Consider the following 20,942-nt stretch of genomic DNA (forward strand, 5'->3'; position numbering starts at 1 on the left):
CGCAGCTCCAGGGAGGGCTGTCAGCTCCAGGCCTTCGGGGCCTTGCGGGAGGCGAAGGAGGCGCTTCGGGCTGGGGCCAGGGCTCCAGGGCCAAGGAAGCGCAGCGAGGGCTGCTCAGCGTAGGGGGTAGGTGCCCCGCGGCCGCCAGGCGGGCCGTCCCTGCCCGCCCGTCGCTCGCCTCCCCGCCCCCCCGGCTTCCTGCGGAGGCCGCGGCCGCCATGTTGTTGTGGAGCTGAGGCGGCGCCGGAGGAGCCCAGCGGCCGTGACAGGCTGCGCAACAGGTTCGCCACGGGCGGCGGAGCAGGATCTCCCGGCGCCCGGCCGCGCCCGCGCTGCGGGTGCTGAGGAGCGCGGGATCGCGCGGTGACGTGCGCGAGGCTCCAGGTGGGTGAAGCCGCCTATTAGGGCTGCGGTGGGGCGCCGGGCAGGTGCGGTGCTGCTGGCCGAGACTCTGCGGGCTCCGCGGGCCTGGCCGAGTCGACGGCGCGCCACGAACGGCCTGGACTGGCTCTCGGAAGCCGGTGCGGCCCCCGCCCTAGGCCCCGGTGCGTTCGGCCGCGCCAGGCGGAAACCTCCGGCGCCGGGTTCCTACGGCTGCTGCGCCGCCGCCTGGTCACCGCGGCCGGCATTGCCAGCTCCTCGCCGCGGCCTCGTGTGGCAGGTGGCGGCCGCCGCTGAGGACCTGGACTTTCGGGGTGGGGGCTGGAGAGAGCCTTGGGGACCCGTTTTATTTTGGTGAAGTGGATTTTCCCTTCTTGGTTGCTGCATAGGGTCAGGTGAGCTGCATCCCAGTGCGTCAAAGTGGGCCGAGTCACGAGAGGACGGTGGGCGGATGCTTGGCGTCCTCGACTCGTTATAACAGCTAAAGTTGAGAAATGTTAAACATTGACTTCTGCATTATGGGCTTGCAGAGCATATAGGAAGCCCGACAAGAAGTAATCCTTACAGGCAGAGTAAAGTTCATTGCTTAAGGAGGGGGGGGGGGAACACGTCTGCAAGTGCATAGTGAATGGGTAAATCGAGGCTGCAACTGCAGATGGCTTTCATTCTGCAGAGAGATGCTATTTGCATGTATTGATCATGTGTTGTGTGGTTCAGTGATTGCCTATGGCAAGTCTGCTTCATTTGAAACTTGCATTCATAATGAATTAGGAACATTTTGGCAAGAGCCAACTACTTTATAATAGCAATTAAAGTTAGTACAAAAATTACTGCTTCCCTGCATGCCTCACTGTTGTACTAGTGTTTATTGCTTACTCAGGGGTGGCAAGGCGTGACTTGAAATTTAGGTAGCACAGACTGTAGATTAAGCTTCTTAAGCCTCTCAGAAATTGCCTCTCTCCCTCTGCAGGTTTGCTATATTGTTAATCAGTGAGAAAACCGAAAAGCAGCCTAGAAATATCACATACAACCTTTACACAAATTGATGCGAGTCCTGCAAAATTCGAAGATACCGGTAGAAACTCTGATGTTAAAAGCAAGCAAAGTTGAAGTGCTTCACATTTTTTGAAAGATGCAAAAAAAAAAAAAAAAAAAAGGTGCCTTGCTACTGTTTTGATGTAATATTAATATGCAGGTGAAAACTTGCAATTTTTACCCTTTAATGCATTCACGAGTATTCCCTTTATTCGTCTTTATAATATTGGTTAGTGAAAACTTGACCAGTATTTAATTATTGAGTAGAAAGATACCATTGTTAGTTCAACACATCTCAAGGCTAAAATCCTGATTTCTCCTGAGTGTGAAGAAATATGTTAGAGATATTCTGGGGATTGAATTTGTTTTGTTTTGTTTATTTCACAAAAAAATAGACTAGCACACACACATTACCCAAACTTAGCTTTCAAGACTTTATCTTTTACCGTTTCATTTTTTTTAATTTATTTTTATTTTTTGCATGTATGAGCATATTGCCTGCATGTATGTAAGTACTCCTGTGTCTTGCAATGCCCACGGAGGTCAGAAGAGGGCATTGGATCCCTTGGAACTGGAATTAGGACAGTGGTTAGCTGCCATGTGGGTGCTGGGATTCAAACCTGGGTCCTCTGCAAGAGCAGCCTGTGCTCTTAACTGCTGAGACATCTCTCCAGCCCCCACTTTTTCATATTTATATCTTTTAGTCATTTTATCCTGTAGTCTAATCTCTTATTACAAACTGGAAATTTTCTTATATACCTTAGAACTTGTAGGTTTGGGGTGTGTGTGTGTGTGTGTGTGTGTGTGTGTGTGTGTGTGTGTGAGGGATTGAACTGAGAGCCTCACACTTGCTAAGCATGATCTCTGCCAAAATATTTATTTTATGTGCATGAGTGTATGTGAGTTCAACCGTGTCATGCAATACCCACGGAGGTCAGAAGGGGGCATTGGATCGCCTAGAACCTGAGTTATGGAAGGTTGTCAACCACCCTATAGGTGCTGAGAATTGAATCTGGGTCCTCTGCAAGAGCAGCCAGTGCTCTTAACCACTGAGACATCTCTCCAGCCCCACAGGATTTTTAGTTTTAATGCATCTTTAATACAGAGTTTCACAACGTCCCATCTTTTTAGCAAAATGAAAGCATATTTATTGGCCATCTTCAATTAAACTTCCTTCAGTATTACAACATATCTACCACAATTGTCATTTACAGAGCACTTGCTAATAGTCAAGCCTATGTTCAGTGTTTCATATAATTATTTAAAGCACAGAAAAGCCCTATGAGTAATTATTGTCTTCCCATCTAATAGATAAATGAAATGTTAAATTGGAGTTTAACTGACTCAAGGCCTCAGAGGTGGCAAGTACAACAGCTAGGTTTGAGACCAGGATCCTTTTAACTTGATGGATATTCAATCTTTTTTGAGTGAGCTAGGTTTGTCAGTTCCAGGAAGGGCTGCCAGGCCTCCCTGTGAAGAGAGACCAGAGCTCTGTGACTCTGCATATCATCCCTTGATTTATAAGACAGAACCTCATTATTTAACCCAGACTGACCTGAAAGTCACTGTATAGCCCAGGTTGGCCTCCAATTTAGGATCCTCCTGCTTCTTCAGTTTACTCACTTTTTGGATTATATGTGTGTGCACAGAATTTTTACTTACTGTATTTATTTGTGAAACATTTATATTATAGTCTGGGTCTATAAATTATTCAGAATAACCCAATTACAATACCAAACTGTGATATATTTGTTATTTAATAGTTGCTTGGGGGAAGGGTTGTATTAAGCACCTTACTTATGGAAAAAATTTTGGAAAATTGTTTTTAAAAAGGCTAAACAAGGGAAGATGTTTTTGGTGTGCTAATTGTTAAAGACGGATTCCAGATGTGACATAAGAGTATTTCGGTTATTTCTGCAGTTGCATAACTTTGGACCTGAACATGCATCAGAATTGTATTTCTACTTGGTTTATTTAAACTTAGCACCATCCTACAGCTACTGAGTGCAGAAAGTGTGTGCATAGGTATTCTTGAGAAAGAGGAACTGAACTGGCCCTAAAGGATATGAAGGCAGAGAGGAAGTGGGGGAGGAAGGAAGGAAACTGAGCAGAAATAGGACTGTGAATAGACCAAGAAATAGTGTATTTTTGACATGTCTAAGAGGGCAGCGGATTTCATTTGCAGTATTTTGAAAGAGTCAATTAAAAAGTAATTTCACAGCTATATCAAGACCCTGAATGACTTTGCTACTTGCTATAGAGCTATTCAGTTGTGATTATGGCAGGAATCTAGGGGTTGACCAGATGGTAGACTTAACTTGTTTTATTTAGCCAATTGTTTATATTTTCTGGATCCTTTTCTTTGTGAGTACATATTCGATTTAGAAAATGTCTACAGTTTCGGGTCTGGAGAGATGGCTCAGCGGTTAAGAACACTGGTTGTTCTTGCAGAAGACCCGGGTTCAAATCCCAGCACCCACATGGCAGCTAACAACTGTCTGTAACTCCAGTCCCAGGGGATCCGACAGCCTCTTCTGACCTGCGTGGGCATTGCACGACACGGGTGCACTTACCTACATGCAGGCAATACATGCATAGACATAAAATAAAAATAATAAAAAATTTTTTTAAAGTTTTACAAAGAAAAAAAAAAGAAAATATCTATGTTTTAATAAAAATTTCATGTATCTTTATAACTATGCTGGAGAAAAGTATAGGCTTTCCAGTTAGACCTCCTGCCTCAGCTCCAGTATCAGATAGTTGTATGACCTTAGGCAAGTTCCTTTAATTCTCAAATTTCTGTTTCTTCTTCATCTATAAAGTGAGGTTAATAATAGTACCTGCTTTATAGTGTTGTATGTAATATAAGGTGCTTAGCACAGTGACTGCTTAATGTAAATACCCAGTAAATGTTACCTGTTAGCATTCTAGCTTGATTCAGTGAGGAATTTCGAACCAATTAATCTTTTTTTTTTTTAAATATACTCAATGACTGGAAAATAAATCAGCTTATTTTGGCCCTCAATTTTTAATCTCACCATCAAAATAAGCCATATGAGAAGGCTGGAAAATCAATGACAAGAGCTGATCTCCAGTCCCATTGCCCAACTAAGAATCTACCTTTTTACTTCCTTTCATTTCTACTGATTGGGATTACCACTTCAGAGTCTTTAAATTCAGGAGGCTAAAATTCCGTTTTCCGAGTGAAGAGGACTTGGCAAGGGAGAGCTTGATGTTGGGAGAGAATAGTGACCAGTGTAGAGGCCCAGATAGGTAGAGAGCCAGCAGGGTTGCACTGGCCATTCAGACAGGGGCAACATTTGCCATTTTGGTTCGGATGAAGCACCTTGGCTTGTTTGAATTCTCTGCCTTATTTCCTCAGTCTTCCATCTAGTGATTTTTCTGGCACTTGTCAATGACTGCTTAAATGTAAGAACTGAATAGGTCAAGTTGTTAAATCTCACATTGAAGTAACATATGGTGACATTACTTTTCACTAAGCATGAAATATTCTTTAGGGATTATAAGTAATCACTTCCAAGATGAATGACATTTCTGTGTTACTTTTCTTGTAGCTGTGACAAGAAGCAACTTTAGGGAGGAAGGGTTAATTTTGTCACACAGTTGAGGGTGTAGTCCTACACAACAAGAGAATGAGGCAGTTGGTTACATTGCCTCAGGAAGCAGAGAAAGATGGATACCCTTGCTCAGCTAGCTTTCTGTTTTGTGTGCAGTCTGGGACCCTAGCCCATGGAGTGGCAGCCCATATTCAGAGTGGGTCTTCCCACCTCAGTTAATGTAATCTAGATAATCCCTCACAGGCATGGCCAAAGACTTATCTCTGAGGTGATTCCAGATCATGTCAAGGTGACAATATTAACCATCATATTTGCCAAGAATGATGTGAATGGACTTGGAATACAAATGTAGGACTCTTTTCACTAAACCATTTCTGTTAGTAGTAGAAGAGAAGCCTTCTCCTCACTAGAGCATTTTAGATTTTTCACTGCTAACATTCTAGTGAAATGCTTACAAATTAGTTTTGACTTGCTGCAGAGACCATCTGTATTGGAGTTTCCCCTCTCTTCCCCTCATCTCTTCTGTGGTCTGGTGATTCTGACCTGGAGCTGCTACTTCCTCCTTCGATCATCCTGGTTCTACAGGGTTGCACTGGGGTCCAGAGGGCTGAGTAACTTGGATGATTTGAGATATAAAGAGCCATTGGATTAGATCTGAGTAAACCCAGACCTTTTCTGACACTACTCTCCTGTACCTGGGCTTTATAGTTTTTAGAGAATGGTGACAATCCCATTGTAAAGCACTCGGGAGGCAGAGGCAGGTAGATCTCTGTGAGTTCAAGGCCAGCCTGGTCTACATAATGAGTTCCAGGACAGCTAGGGCTACAGGGAGACCCTGTCTCAAAAAGACAAACAAACAAACAAAAAGAGCAGTACAAAGTGTTGCTCTTCTCACTCTTAAATCCATTTACCCCTTCTGTAACAACTGTCTTTTCTTTATTCCCACCACTGTCTTTTCTCTTTGAAAGTGCAGGTCCACAGAAATTATTCATAATTCATGGCATTAGAAATCATTCTTTCATTTAATAAATAGTCAAGAAATACCCAGTATACTGAATGTATAACCAGTGAACAAGATATACAACCCTGTTCTGCCATATAGCACTTCTATTCAGAAAAAAGAGAAGAAAGACAATAAAATGTCTAGAACTAGATTTTGTTAAGTATTATGGAGAATAATAAGACAGAAAACAGGGGTAGGGAGTGTGTGTGTAAGGGTAATGGAGGGAAGTAAATCTGCCACCTTCAGAATTACCAAGGAACCAAGGAATTCCAAACTGAAGAAGATAGTGTACACTGATGAGTAAATAAATGGTAGTTTTAATCTAAAGAAGTTTTTAGTATTTCAGGTTACTGTATTTAAGATGCTTTTTATTCTGGTATTGTTATTTGGTTAATGCCTGGCAGATCTCTTGATATTTCTTTTTTATAGTTACTTCAACTAGAAAACACCTCCCCCAACACAATGTGAACCTAAAGCAGAGATTGACCAACTGATTTAGAATAGATAATTTATTTTTTCCTAAAAGTGCTATATTGTTTGATTTAAATTATTTACTTTTAAAAAAATTTATTATTTTTATTTTATGTGTATGAGTGATTGCCTGCATGTATGTGAGTGCACCCGTGTCGTGCAGTGCTACAGAGGTCAGAAGAGGGCTTCGGATTCCCCTGGAACTGGAGTTAAGGATGGTTTGTAGCCGCCATGGGAATTGAACCTGGGTCCTCTCCAAGAACAGTCAGTACTCTTAACCACTGAGCCATCTCTCCAGCCCTGACTTTTTATGTATGTGTACCATTTTTATTATGATGAATAATAGATGTTCTGTGTAGAAAATTGGAATACTGTAGGGAAACATAAAGACCATAATCAACACTCATAATCATATTTCCCAGAGATAATGTTTTGGTAGATCTCATAGAACTTTGTTTTTTCAGATAATGGGATTATATTATGTTATTATGTATTTTTCATAACTTACTTTTTTTCCCCCTGTAGTACTGGGGAATTGAACCTAGGTCCTGAGCATGCTAGGCAAGTGTTGTGCCACAGAACCACATGCCTAGTTCCTGTTATCTGACTAACTTTTTTTTTTAACCTTCAAAGCATTTATCAAAATATGGCTCTATTTTATTATATATTTATCCACAATATACTTTTACTGGGTGAATTATTTGTCCTTACTGTTACTGAATGTTAATAATGTTTATTGAGCAGTAACTGTATCATAGTTATTTTCTGAGGCACTTTATATAAATTCATTTGGCCTTTAGCCTCTCTGTAAGAACTGTTCTAATAGCCAGGTGTAGTGCCACACACTTTTAATCCCAGCACTCAGGAGGCAGAGGCAAGCAGATGTCTGTGAGTTCGAGGCCAGCCTGGTCTACATAGCGAGTTCCAGGCCACCTGGGACTACAGGGAGACCGTGTCTCAAAAAGACAAGAAAAAAGAAAAGAAAGGAAAAACTGTTCTATTACTATTTTTTTCTATTATTGGCCCAGGATTACTTCACTAGTAAATAGTAATAGATGTAGGATATGAATTTGACTTTGATCTTAGGCTTATGATCTCTGTCTTACATTGCTTCTCTAACATTAAGATGCTTTATGATTTTTCTTCAAAATTGTGCTGTAATTCGCATCCTCTCCTTGTAGCTGTATTTGTGCTCATAATTATAAACATTTCCTCAGAATAATTTTCAAGTAGTAGACATTGGATCAAAAGGTATAGATACTTTTTAAGGCCAATGTAAACATATTGCCAAATTACCTTACAGAAAAATTCAACAATATCAAACTGTAAATGAAACCAATCTTATTTCCCCACAACCTTGGAAACACTGCCTTTTAAAAAATAGACTGATTTATTAAAGGTGGCTTTAATGTTTCTTCCTCTGAGTATTAGTATCAGGTCATTCTTTTTCCATTTTTCTTGAAAAATGTTCACCTCTACTTCTTTCTTATTTCATTGGCATGTTCATCTCTTGTTCCTTCCTCCTCTCCTCCCTTCCCCTTCCCTCTCCTTTTCCTTCATCTTTTGACTGAGTCTAATGTAGCCCAGGCTGGCATCAAACTTACTGTGTAGCCAAGGATAACCTGAACTTCTGATCCTTGTGCATCCACCTCCTGAATGCTAGGATTATAGGCATATTCCACCACACTCTGTTTATGTGCTATTGAGAATTGAGCCCAAGGCTTCATGAATGGAACATAAGCACTCTACCAACTGAACTCCTGCTCCAGCCCTTTTGTTTGTTTCTAAGAATTCTTTATATGTTAAGAATAGTATACCTGCCATACAGGTATACATTTTCCCAAGTTTATTTTTTAGTTTTGTTTATGGATTTCAAAATGATAATGATAGTATCTAGTATTTATATACTACCTCTTGTGTAAGACATATTCTAAGTATTTTATATTTAATAACTCATTTAATTTTTACAGCATTCCCTATGAGGTAGTGCTATTATTAGTCCCATTTAAAAAGTCCTTTGACACTGTCTTAAAAATCTCAGGTTTTTTTCCTCTTTGTCTTTAAACGTCTCCCTGCTTCCTGTAGCCTGCTGCCTGATACCTATTGTTTAATCTTTTATTACTCAGTTTAGGACTCATTTCCTCTAAGATTGCTCATGTAATAACTTTCTGGTTTCTCAAAGCAAAGTGAGGTACTTATCAGTCCTTTTTCATCCCTATAGCATTTATATGAATTCTAACTTTTAGTGGATTCTTCTTTTTCATTTCTTTTTTTGTTTTTGTTTTTTGAGACAGAGTCTTACTGTATAGCCATGACTGACCTGGAACTTCCAATGTAGACCAATCTGGCCTCGAACTCACAGAAATCCACCTGCTTTTCCCTCCCAAGTGCTGGGATTAAAGATTTGCACCACCATGTCCAGCTTCATTCCATTTTCTTATACATCTAAATACTCAGGAAATACTTGCTGATTTGAATTAAAGGTGCTCATAGTGATTTGGTGATGTTGAGAAGTGATAGAGATGAAGGGAGATGGCTCAGTTGGTAAAGTGCTCACTGCACAAGCATGACGACCTGTGTTCGGATTCTCAGCACCCATGTAAAAAGCTGAGCACCTGTATACACATATATAAACTCTTACACCCCCCTGTTCTGGACACACCTGGGAAGAGGGAACCTTAATTGAGGCATTACCTCCTCCTTTTTGGTCTGTGCTCATGTCTGTGAGGCATTTTCTTGCTAGTTGATGTGGGAGGACCCAGCACATTGTGGGCAGTGCTACCCTGGGCAGGTAGAACTAAGTTATATAAGAAAGCAGACTGAGCACAAGCCAGAGAGCAAGCCAGTAAGCAGCATTACTCCTGCTTCAGTTCCTACCCTAAGTTCCTTCTGACTTCCTCAAGGATGGACTGTCACTTGAAAGTATAGATGAAATACCCACTGGGATCTAGTCAACCTATTTAACTTGACTCAATAGATCTTAACATAAATGACAGAATGCTTGAAATCCAGTGGGGTGCTATGGGAGGATGCTGATGGGGAAGGGGGTATAAATATGATCAAGATGTTGTATATGAAATACACAAAAATTCAATAAAAAAATATATATATAAAATAAATAAATGAGAGAGTGAAGTCAACACACCTTCATGAAGGCACAGGGGAGGCAGTAAAGCTTTTCCTTTCTCAAAGCCACTTCACACTCCACACATTTAGATCAGTCAACACAGTTGACACTGAGCAGCAGAAGCATACCCCCTTCTCAAAAGTGAATCATTCTTTCAAGTGTATGAGGTAGAGAACCCTAAACTGAGGACGTGGCATTGAAACTGGTCTTTGAAGGCTAGTGCTGAGGAGGAGAGACAAAGAAGCCCAGGGACTAGAATTCAGTGAAAACGGAAATGGTAACTTCCCACTCTAGGAGCAGTGAGTTGTTTAGCATGATTTTGAGTCCTATTAACTTTTCCTCTGAGAAAGCCTGAGGAATAAGTCCTTATTTGCCCCCTATGTGTGTGTGGTGGGGATATGAGTGTAAGTTTTTTGTTTGTTTTTGTTTTGGGGGGTGTTGTTTGTTTTTAGAGAGGGTCTTGCTGTGCTGCCTAGTTGTTCTCAAACTTCTAGCTGCAATGACATCCCATGCCCCACCTGATACCTTCCCAGTAGCGGGTTTATAAGCACACACCAGCTGACTTCAGCATCAGAATGTTGAATCTTCCTTTAAGATTATATATCTCTACTCCTATAAAACAGGGTTAAATTTTTATTATGACTTATACCTTTACGAATACAGGGGAAGTTGGAGAGTCCTGGCATTTTCTTGATAAGATTCTGAAGTGCTCGGAAATTTGGTGAAGTGTACTAGAAGCCTTTGCCAAAAGTCCCAGAGAAGACCCTGAGCTTTTGTCTTTGGAGACCTCGTTCCTTTCATGCCTTTTCCCAAGTTAACGCTTGGTTAGACCTCAGCTCTTTCTCACCAGCTTTGATATGCTTCTCACTTCTGTTTTTCTAGCTTTGATAGGAGACATTCTCTTATCCCAGCACTCGGGAGGCAGAGGCAGTTGGATCTCTGTGAGTTCCAGGCCAGCTGGGACAAGAGACAGTCTCGTAATTTTGTAGTTTAATTTTGAAATATACTGATGAATGGCCTTGAAAGAGAATTATAAGTACATACACATGGAAGTTGAGAGCATAGAATTTGTTGTTTGGGACTTGTGCTATTTTGGGTTATACTGGCAAATAAATGTTTACCATGGCTATCCTGAGTGAATATGGCAGTAATAGGTTTATCTTTTGGTTAGGCGAGGTAAGGATTTGCTCTGGACTGTTTAGAGTGAGGGTTAGGGGAACTGTATCTTCTCTTTTCTGAAATAATCAAAATTCAGTTTCAAAATTTGTGTTTAACATTTATAAGGATCTTATGAAATTGTTTTGTAAAGTCTCCTTTAAAGTGTAATTAAATAAAACAAAACCCAAATGTATGATTTATCTTGAGCCAGCCCCATGGTTGGTGAGTGTCTTGTGAGCCTGAGACCTTCCCAGGATGGTCCTTGAAATGGTGCTAGCAGTGGCATCAAGATGACCATGGTAGAGTGTGAAGACCTATACAGCAGGGCTTGCCACCCATTTGTGATTGTTGGCTGCTGTCACTGTGGATATAACATATACATAATGTACATTTCAAATTGTAAGAACATAGCCTGCTGACATGTGTTGTATTCCAGTTGAATTTGATTGTATTTTTTTAAAGCTTTTACTGAGATTTAATTATTTATTGTGTGTGTATAAGTTGAAGGACAACATGCACAAATTGTTTCTCACCTTCCACCATGTGGGTCCCAGGGATTGAACTCAGGTCATCAGGCTTGGCAGCAGCACCTTTACCTGCTGAGTCATCTCATTGACCCCATTATAATTTTAAAATTAAATTTTTTAGGCTGGAGTACAAAGTAATGAAGTTCATCATAGCATTGCCAGCATGTGATTTCCAGTTGCTTCTATTTTCCTGCATATGAACTTGATATTAAGTGATATTAAGTGGCATAGTACTTGATTTAGTGTTATACTGTTATTAGTACTATATTATTTCCAGCTCTTTTCTATTATGCTGCTGTGAATATCTTTTTAAAGAAGGCATTTCTCTCACTTAGTATTTTTCCTGTGACAGGCTCCCAGAAGTGAAATCATTGACATAAAGGATATGAATATTGGTAGGAATTCTTTAAAGATTTTATTTTATGTGTATGAATGTTTTACTTGTATGTAAGTGTACCACATTTGTGCAATGTCAGCAGAAGCTGGAAGGCAGCTTTGAATTCCCTAGAACTGTAGTTATAGAAGGTTCTTAGCTGCTGTGTTGATGCTGGGAACTGAAACCCAGTCCTCTGCAAGAGCAGCAAGTGCTCTTAACCATTGAATCATCTCTTCAGCCTGGATTTTTTTTTTCAGATTTTTTCTTCTTTGGGTAAATAGCGCCTCTAAATTAAAAAAACATCAACTTGTTATCTTATGAGTATGATTTCCTCCAATTTGCTTAACTTTTACTTTTGTTTAAAAAATTTTTAAATATTATGTAAATGAATCTGGTTTTTTGTGATTCTTATACAGTTATCTTGTTTCAAAGATATGATATTTTACTTGAAAGTCAAGCATATTATTCAGATTTTTTCCTCTGTACTTTTTACTTCAAGCCAAATAAATAGTTTTACTTTCATGTTTGCTCTTGATTGGAGAATGAAAACAGTGCAGGTCGTTGACTGGCTCAGCTCTCCTTTCGGTGGCTGAGTCACATGCTATTCTTAGGCATGTTTTTCCCCTTTGTGTGGGTGGATTGTCTTGTTTAGAGTAGTTGACTGATTCTTCTAAAATTGGTTTAAAGACTTAATATAATCAGAGTACTGATTTGTATTCATCATTGCTGTTCTTTCATACCCTTGGCATACTTGTTGATTCTTTGTAGCTAAACTTTAGTATTTTTAAAAATTCAAGCTTATAGCCAGGCATGGTGGCGCACGTCTTTAATCCCAGCACTTGGGAGACAGAGGCAGGGGGATCTCTGTGAGTTCAAGGCCAGCCTGGTCTACACAGTGAATTCCAGGACAGCTGGGGCTACAGGGAGACCCTGTCTCAAAAAGACAAAAAAAAACAAAACAAAACAAAAAAACCCACAAAACCAAAAACAAACAACCAGACCCCCCCCCCAAAAAAAACCACAAAACACTCAGATGCATAAAATAAAAACAAAATTTAAAAATTCAAGTTTATAATTTGTACTTAAACATCTTAAACTGAAGAGAAGTTCCAGAACTAGAATGAAAGCTTATGTATAGATTTTATCTTTGAAGCTTTTAGGAAATCAATGAGCTTTGAGTAGTGGGGATTAAAAATTTCTTTAAAAAAAATTGTTTTTTGGTCATTTTGAGACAGGGTCTCCCTTGTAGCCCCAGCTGGCCTGGAACTCACAATGTATACCAGGCTGGCCTCGAACTCACAGAGATATGCCTGCCTTTGCCTCCCAAGTGCTGGGACTAAAGGTGTGCACCACCACACCTGACACCTTTTTAAAAATTTTAAATAATTGATACACATAATTTATCTCAGTGAAAAAAAGTTGGAGAATGACTGTCATTAAAAATGTTAATGTTAATAGTTATAATAGCTAAGATTTATATGAACCAACCCTTTATGTGCCACATACTTTATGGATATAATATATAAGCCTTAAAATAACCTGGCATTTAGGTATAATTGCCCACATGGATTAGGAAATTGTATGTGTTTTGTGGAAAAGACCACAAACCAGGAGAGTAATTGTATTAGGATTCAAACTCAAGTTGGGTGATCTGTTTTCAAAGTAACTTCTATTGTATTAGCCTGCAGTGGAAAGTACACTGATGTCTCAGGAGTTTGTGCTTACCATATGGCTGGCTGCTGGTCAGTAGGTACATGAAAATGGAGACAGTCACAGGAGTTGACAGTCTAATTGAGGTGGGCAGGCATAAAAATAGATGTTATAATACTAGGTGTTAGGTACAAGAAATGAATGTGCAAAGGAAGCTTTTGTAAGTAGAAACGTCACTGAGAAGGTAGGTCCACAGGCACAGAAGAGAGGAGCACAGGAATAAGATGGAGCTGAGGTGGAGAGGTAGGTGTTTCAACTCTGGTTTATAGGAGACATTAGACTCTTTAAACACATTTCATGAAATGTAAAGATGTTTTGAATTAACAGCTTTGTACTGAGCTATAAATAATTTCCATAGTGACTGCACCAGTTTATACTCCCACCAGGATTGAAAGATTTCCTTTTTCCCCACATCATGTCCCGCGTTTGTTGTCATTTGTTTTCTTAATGATGGCTACTCTGACTGGGATGAGTTGGGATCTCAGAGTACTTTTAATTTGCATTTCCCTGTTGCCTAAGGATATTGAACACTTAAAATTTTTATTGGCCATTTGTGTTTCTTCTTTTTTTAATTTTTAAAGAGCTATATTTTTCTATACATCAAATATTCATAAAGATGAAAATACATAGATATTTAGATACATCATTATCTGTATGTGATTTAAGAATTATCCATGATAGGTTAGCTTAAAAAATGTTTCAAAGAAACTCTAAAATCCCATTTTTGTTATAAAGAAAGAGAAAAGGTTCTAAAAAAAAAAGAAAAAGGACTGTGTTTCTTCTTTTGAGAACTGCCTGTTCGGTTCATTGGCCTATTTATTGGCCTGTGTTTTTTGTTTTGTTTAAATTTTGCAGTATTTGATATATTCTAGAGGTTAACCCCATGTCCAGATTATAGCTGCCATAGATGTTTTTCCCTTTCAGATTGGTGGTTGTTTCTTTTGCTATATAGAAATATTTTAATTCACATAATCCCCTTTGTCAATTTTTGGGATTATTTCCTGTGGTATTGGAGCCTTGTTCAGAAGCCTGTACCTATATCTTAAAGTGTTTTCCTCTAGAAGTTTCAGTGTTTCAGGTTTTAAATTAAGTCTTTGACCATTTTTTAATCACCATTTTGGTGCAGAGTGAGAGATAAGAATCTAAATTCATTCTTCTGCTGGTGGACATCCAGTTTTGCCAACACTATTTCTTGAATAGACTTTAATAAAATTTTTTTAATGTGTGTAAGTGTATTGCCTGCATGTGTGTAAGTACACCCATGTCATGCAGTCCCTGAGGAAGTCAGAAGAAGTCATCAAATCCCCTGGAACTAGAGTTATGGACAGTTGTTTGCCACCATGTGGGTGCTGAGAATCAAACCTGGGTCTTCTGCAAGAGCAGCCAGTGTTCTTAACCGCTGAGCCACCTCTCCAGCCCGAGTAGACTTTTTCAAAAATATATTTTGTATTGAATTTTTGTGTATTTCATACACAATATCTTAGTCCTCTTTACATCCCTTTCCCCATTGGCAGCCCCCCCATAGCCCCCAACCCCCACTGGATATCATGCATTCTGTCATGTATGTTAACGCCTATCCAGTCAAGTTAGTGTCCCCCAACATCACCCAGTGCAAGTTCATCCACTGGGGTCTAGTCAGCCTATCTAGAGTCACTCTCTTAAAGAAGATCAGCTCTTCCTTACCCAATAGTAATCAACTGCCCAATAGTTCTTAGGCCAAGATTGGGGCCTGCTGCCCATTTCCACAGTTCTATGCTGGGTTTTTGTTTGCTTGAGTTTGCATGGGTCTTGTGCATGCTGTCAACACTGCTGTAATTTCATATGAGCAAAGAAGGTCCCAGGAGCTTGTAAGATTCTATTTCCTTATGATCATGCACCTCCTCCCTTGGTTCTTACAATCTTTCCACTCCCTCTTCTACAGTGATCCTTGAGCCCTGGGTTCATTGCCCTCTGTTGCATGAAGGGGCTTTGTTGATGAGAGTTGAAAGATGCATTAGTAATTCTCTCTACCCCTTATTCCACTATGTTCCATGAGTCTTAGGTATAAAGGTTCCATTGTAGATGTGTCACTGAGGATTGGGCATTTCACATACACTTAATTCCTGTGTGTGACCAGTTGTGGAACTTTGTAATAGTCTCCATCTGTTGCAAAAGAAGCTTTTTTTTGTGAGTGGTGACTGATATACTTCTCTGTAAATATAAGGATCCATATTTAGCACATAGTAAGAAATTACATTTGTCTAGGGATGTGACAGCCTTGGGGTTTTCTCTAAGATCTGTGACCTTTCCAGCTATGTGTATTTGACTGTGTTTACAGTATCACACACGAGTTTCCTCCCATTGACTGGGAGTTAGGTCCAATTAGGTAGCTGTTGATTACCCCCAAGGTAAAAGTGCCACTACTGCCTCAACATAGTTTGCTGGGTCAGTCATTGTTGTGGTTATTAGGCCTTAAATCTGGGGTTGGACCATAGAGTGATGGTCTCCCTTAGCAGCTTCCATAGTGTTCTTCAAAACTATGAGAGCTAGGGGGCTGGAGAGATGGTTCAGTGGTTAAGAACACTGTTCTTGCATAAGACCTGGATTTGAATCCCAGAACCCACATGACAGCTAACAACTGTCTGTAACTCCAGTTCCAGGGGATCCGACAGCCTCTTCTGTCCTCCGTGGGCATTGCCTGACACAGGTGCACTTACCTACATGTAGGCATAGCACTCATACACATAAAATAAAAATAAATAAATAAAATATTTTTAAAAAACTTATGAGAGCTAGCCTCCAGGGAGATGGCTTCCAGATCAGTTCTAGCTCCATTGCTCTAAGTCTTGTGTCCAAAGTATGCCTTGTCTTCAGCAATAGGCTCTTAACCATCAAGTTCTGGGAGGCAATCAAGGGTTGCGGAATAGCCTGTGTAATTTTGGGAGTCTCTTGAACTACCCTGTACAACAACTTGAAGGGAGATTGCTCTTGTCTGGCAATGTTTCTTGTTATATAGCCTTCAGCTATACACATGGACTCATGTAGAGATATTGTATGTGTAATTTTTCAGTAGGTTTTTGAATTAATACTTTCCCTCTGGTTTTTTACACCACCTAGGCATTATTTATCTCTTTCCCTCCTCAGTTAAAGTACCCCATTTCCCTATTTCTCCCTTGATAATACTTGTCTCCTATGGTTCCCCCCCCCAGCTCCTTCTTCCCCTTTACCCCTGTAGCTTCTTGTATAACCCTCCCTCTCCCCATCCCATTTAAATACCCCCATTTTGCCCATTTTTCTCTTAGTTACACCTGTCTCACACTGTTCTTCTCTCTCAAGTTCCTTCTTTCCCTTTACCTCCCTGGTTCCTTTCCATTTTCCTGGCTCCTGCAGTTCCATCAGGATATATATTCACATACATCATTTGTTTTTCTGAGTCTGTGTTAATTCATGTAGTATAACAGTTTCTAGTTCTGTCCATTACCTGCAGATTTCATGATTTCATCTTTTTTTACTGCTGAGTAGAACTCCATTGTGTAAATGTACCACATTTTCATTATCTACTCATCAACTGAAGGACAGTTAGGTTGCTTCCATTTCTTAACACCACACAGAGGCCGCATTCAGGCAGTCCATAAAGGTCTGGGCCCCCCTACTAGTTATCAAAGAAGGCTGGCCCTGGGCAGTGGTAGGGACTGCAGGTGGCCCCAATGTAGGGGGATGGGCACCGTGTGATTTGGGAAGCTCACCACCACATGGAGACCAGATTCAGGTGCTCTCAGGCAACCTCTGAACAGGCTGTTTTTCAGTGTGTGTTTTGACACTTGGGTCAAAAATTAGGTGGCCATACCTAAATGGGTTTGTTTCTGGGTCCTCTGTTATGCTCTGTTGGTCTGCATGTCTGTTTTTTGTACCAGCACTGTGTTGTCTTTGTCACTGTCTTCCTGTAGTATAATTTGAGGTCAGATATTGATGATACTTCTGACCATGTTCTTTTTGCTTAGAATTTCTTTGGCTATTCATGGTCTTCTGTATTTCCATATGAATTTTGAGGTTATTTTTTTCTATTTTTCTATTGGAATTTGATGAAAACTTGCAGATCACTGTGTGGGGGTAATGAGGATTGAACCTAGGATCTTAAGCATACAAGGCAAGTACTCTACCACTAAGCTATATCCCCAGCCTTCTTTTTACTCCTACTGTTTAGAAATTTAAAGTCACTTATGTGACTTATATTTCTGTTGAACAACACTGCTACAGAAAACAGGTGAAGGAAAATGAAAAGGCATTTTTCATTTCTCCCATAGAATACATATTCAGGATGAATATATGAAAATGTATAGTTCAGGGCATGGTGGAACAAACATATAATCTGAGCACTCAGGAAGCTGAGGCAGGAGGACTGTGAGTTTAAGGCCAGCCTGGGCTGCATAGCAAAACCCAGCAGTCTCAAAAAAAAACAAGAGCTGGTGTAGTTTTGAGGAATGCTTGCCTAGCATACATAGGCCCTGTGTTTAATCCTAAGGTTAGGGGAAAGGAACTTACTTATTTCACTAATGATCAAGTAAATAAAAATTTAAAATATTATTTTGCCTTTCTGGTTGGCACTATATAAAATAATTACTTATGAAAAATATTACATTCCCATACTACTGGGATTATAAAATGGTACCAAATTTTAGAAAGTAATCTGGTGTAAATTAATTCTGCACCTTTAAAATTATTATTCTATTCAGATTCTCAGTATGTATGAAGATATTCAAAAAGCATGGTTTGTTGAGCAAAAAAACATAAACAGTGTCTTCCTATAGGAAATAAATTATTGTGCCTCCGTATAATAAAATGCTACATACCTATTTCAAAGGAGGGATTGGGAAGATGGCTTAATGGATTAGAGTTCTGGCTTTGCAAACATGAGGACCTGAGTTCAGATCCCAGGCACCCATGTTAAAAGCTGTGCATACAGGTACTTACAGTGATGGTTAGTGTTGTCAACTTGACAAGTTCTAAAACCACCTAGGAGATAAGCCTCCAGGCACACCTGTGAGGAATTACCTAGATTAAGGTTAGCCTCTGCTAAAGTCTGTGAGGGATCATCTTGAGTAAGTTAATTGATCTGGAGAGGCCCGTCTTATCTGTGGGCAGGACCATTCCCTCAGCACAGATCCTGGACTGTATAAAATGGAGAAATTGAGCTGGCACAAGCCTTACTTCTTGATTATGGAACATGGGTGCTAGAGATCCAAACTTGTATCTCCATGCTTGTGTAGCAAGCACTTTACCCACTGAGACATCTTCCCAGCTCAGTACATCATGTTCCCTAATTTTCTGGAAGAGGAGTGTAGAGACAAGAACTTATAGATTCTAAATGTCTTTCTGAACTAAGTCAGAGTTAGGGTTTTGTACTTAAATCCCATCTAATTAGTATTATGCTACCACGCTGTGTTGAGGGACTGTAGCTGAAGTCCAATTTAAGCTGTTTGGTTATTAAAACTACAGTGTATGTTCATATACTCCAAACTACCTTCCATGTGTAGAATTTATCTTTGGAAACATATCACATGTGTATACAAACTTATATTTATAAACATATATTAAGAATGTTTTTTGGCATTATTTGTGGTAATGGAAAAAAACAGGTTGCAAAGCAATGATGTATGATCCTTCTCCAGCCTTCCTCCCTCCTTCTGTTTCTCTTTCCTTTTCTTTCTTTGTGGTATTAGGGATCGAATTCAGGATTTTGTGTATGCCAGAGGAGTACTCTATAAGTTTTCCCTAGTATATAAATAGGGAACTATCTGGAAAAATATATTTTAAAATGTATTTAAAACTATTACTGTTAAAGTCTTTTTGTATGCTTATTTCTTCTGTTTCTAACTAATTAGTCTCTCTTTTTTTGAGACAGGGTCTCACTATGTAACTCTGGCTGTTCTAGAACTCACTAGGTAGACTAGGCTATTCTCAAACTCACAGAGATCTGCCTGCCTCTGCCTCCCAAATGCTGGGATTAAAAGGTGTGTGCCAACATGCCTTGAAATAAACAACCAAAAACACCCCTTCAGAATTCAATGGGAAGTATTATTTTATCTCTAAAAGAACATGTAAAAGAGAAAAATGTTATAGGAAGACCATTTTGTAGGGAAGAATTTGGTCAATATGCATAGTTCTAACGTCTTTAAGATTTCATGGAAGTAGTTTGGAGCTGCTCTGCTTTACTACGAGCTCTCTTCTACATTTTTGGTTTTTAAATACGTGGTTTTATCATTTGTGTGTGTGTGTGTGTGTGTGCGCGCGCGCGCGCGTGTGTGTGTGTGCGCATGCATGTGTGTGGGGAGGGCAGGGCACAGTTGTCAAAGTCAGAGGACAACTTATTGGAAGTCAGTTCTGTCCTGCCACCATGGTTCTCGGGATTGAGCTCAGGTCATCAGGCTTGCAAGGCAGGCATTCTTCCCCTCTTGCCATCTCTCCAGCCCTATGTATTCAGTTTGACACTGCCTCCCCTGCTTCTTTTGCTTTGCTTCATTTTTAATTATTATTTGTTTCTATGTTAGCTATATTATTTATCCAGTTAACATGTTCAGCAAATATTTACTAAGTGGGAGATTTGGTTTAAGAACTAGGCATACCTAACTAAATAAAAACGGTCCCTGCCCAGGGCATATGACACAGACAAACAAGAAAAACACATGAAATTGAAGTTCAATATGATAAATATTATTGTGGGTTGAACAGTGTTGTAGACACACATAGGAGATAGTGACTAACTGGCAGGGAGAATAGAATTCTTTTAAAAGATGACATTTGAATTGGGAATTAAAAATGAGAAGACAGCATGGTGGCTATGGCAGAGGCAGCAATTCTTTATGAAGGAATAAGACAGAGAAAAAAGCATGGCTGTTTCAAGAGGAGGTTGGTGTGCAGGTCTATCGGGGCAGTATCTTATGATGAATGTGATAAAGTCTTTTGCAGTAAGATCCTGAAAAGCACCACATTTCATCTAAGAAGTTTACTTGTAATTATTGGGAGAATTTAAGCAGGCACGGGCACAGTGTGTTTTAGGGGGGAAAAAACAAACTATTAGCTGCGTGAAAAGATTTCAAAGATGAAAAATTGTTCTAGGAGGTTCTGCTGTGATTGGTCAACTTGGGAAACTATTGTAACTGGAGGTATATGATTTCTGGGATCAGATTTGCTTTCTGAATTGTGGCCATGTATACATCTTTTAGTTTTTCTATCTTGAAAATTGAGGGATTTGAACTAAATAATGACTGTAATTTTTCCTTACTGTAATTTTGTGCTTCTAAACAAAACTCTCAACCTTTACTGAGTCATTTTTTTACTTAAAATATCTATACTTTTATTATTGGATCTTAGAGATCCATTATAGAAGAATTTCCTTGCCGGGCATGGTGGCTCATGCCTTTAGTCCCAGCACTTGGGAGGCAGAAGCAGGTGGATCTCTGTGAGTTCAAGTTCAGCCTGGTCTACATAGTGAGTTCCAGGGAGACCCTGTCTCAGTAAACTTAAGAAAAACAAGAGGAGGAGGAGGGGGAGGGGGAGGGAGAGAGGGAGGAAGAGGAGGAGGAGGAGGAGGAAGAGG

At 39.9% G+C, this 20,942-nt stretch overlaps 1 protein-coding gene across 3 annotated transcripts in view; it reads left to right on the forward strand.

The window, feature by feature from the left end:
* Positions 1-208: 208 nt before the first annotated feature.
* The window catches only part of Itsn2 (intersectin 2), a 144,172-nt gene continuing 123,438 nt past the window's right edge, over positions 209-20,942 (forward strand). For all 3 annotated transcript variants that reach the window (XM_008848726.3, XM_008848736.3, XM_029553850.1), the window contains exon 1: positions 209-384. The gene's annotated coding sequence lies outside the window, so the exon portion shown is untranslated. The remainder of the gene's footprint in view (positions 385-20,942) is intronic.

Source organism: Nannospalax galili, unplaced genomic scaffold (genome assembly GCF_000622305.1).
Source record: "Nannospalax galili isolate Female #2095 unplaced genomic scaffold, S.galili_v1.0 scaffold1191, whole genome shotgun sequence".
Taxonomy (NCBI): Eukaryota; Metazoa; Chordata; class Mammalia; order Rodentia; family Spalacidae; genus Nannospalax; species Nannospalax galili.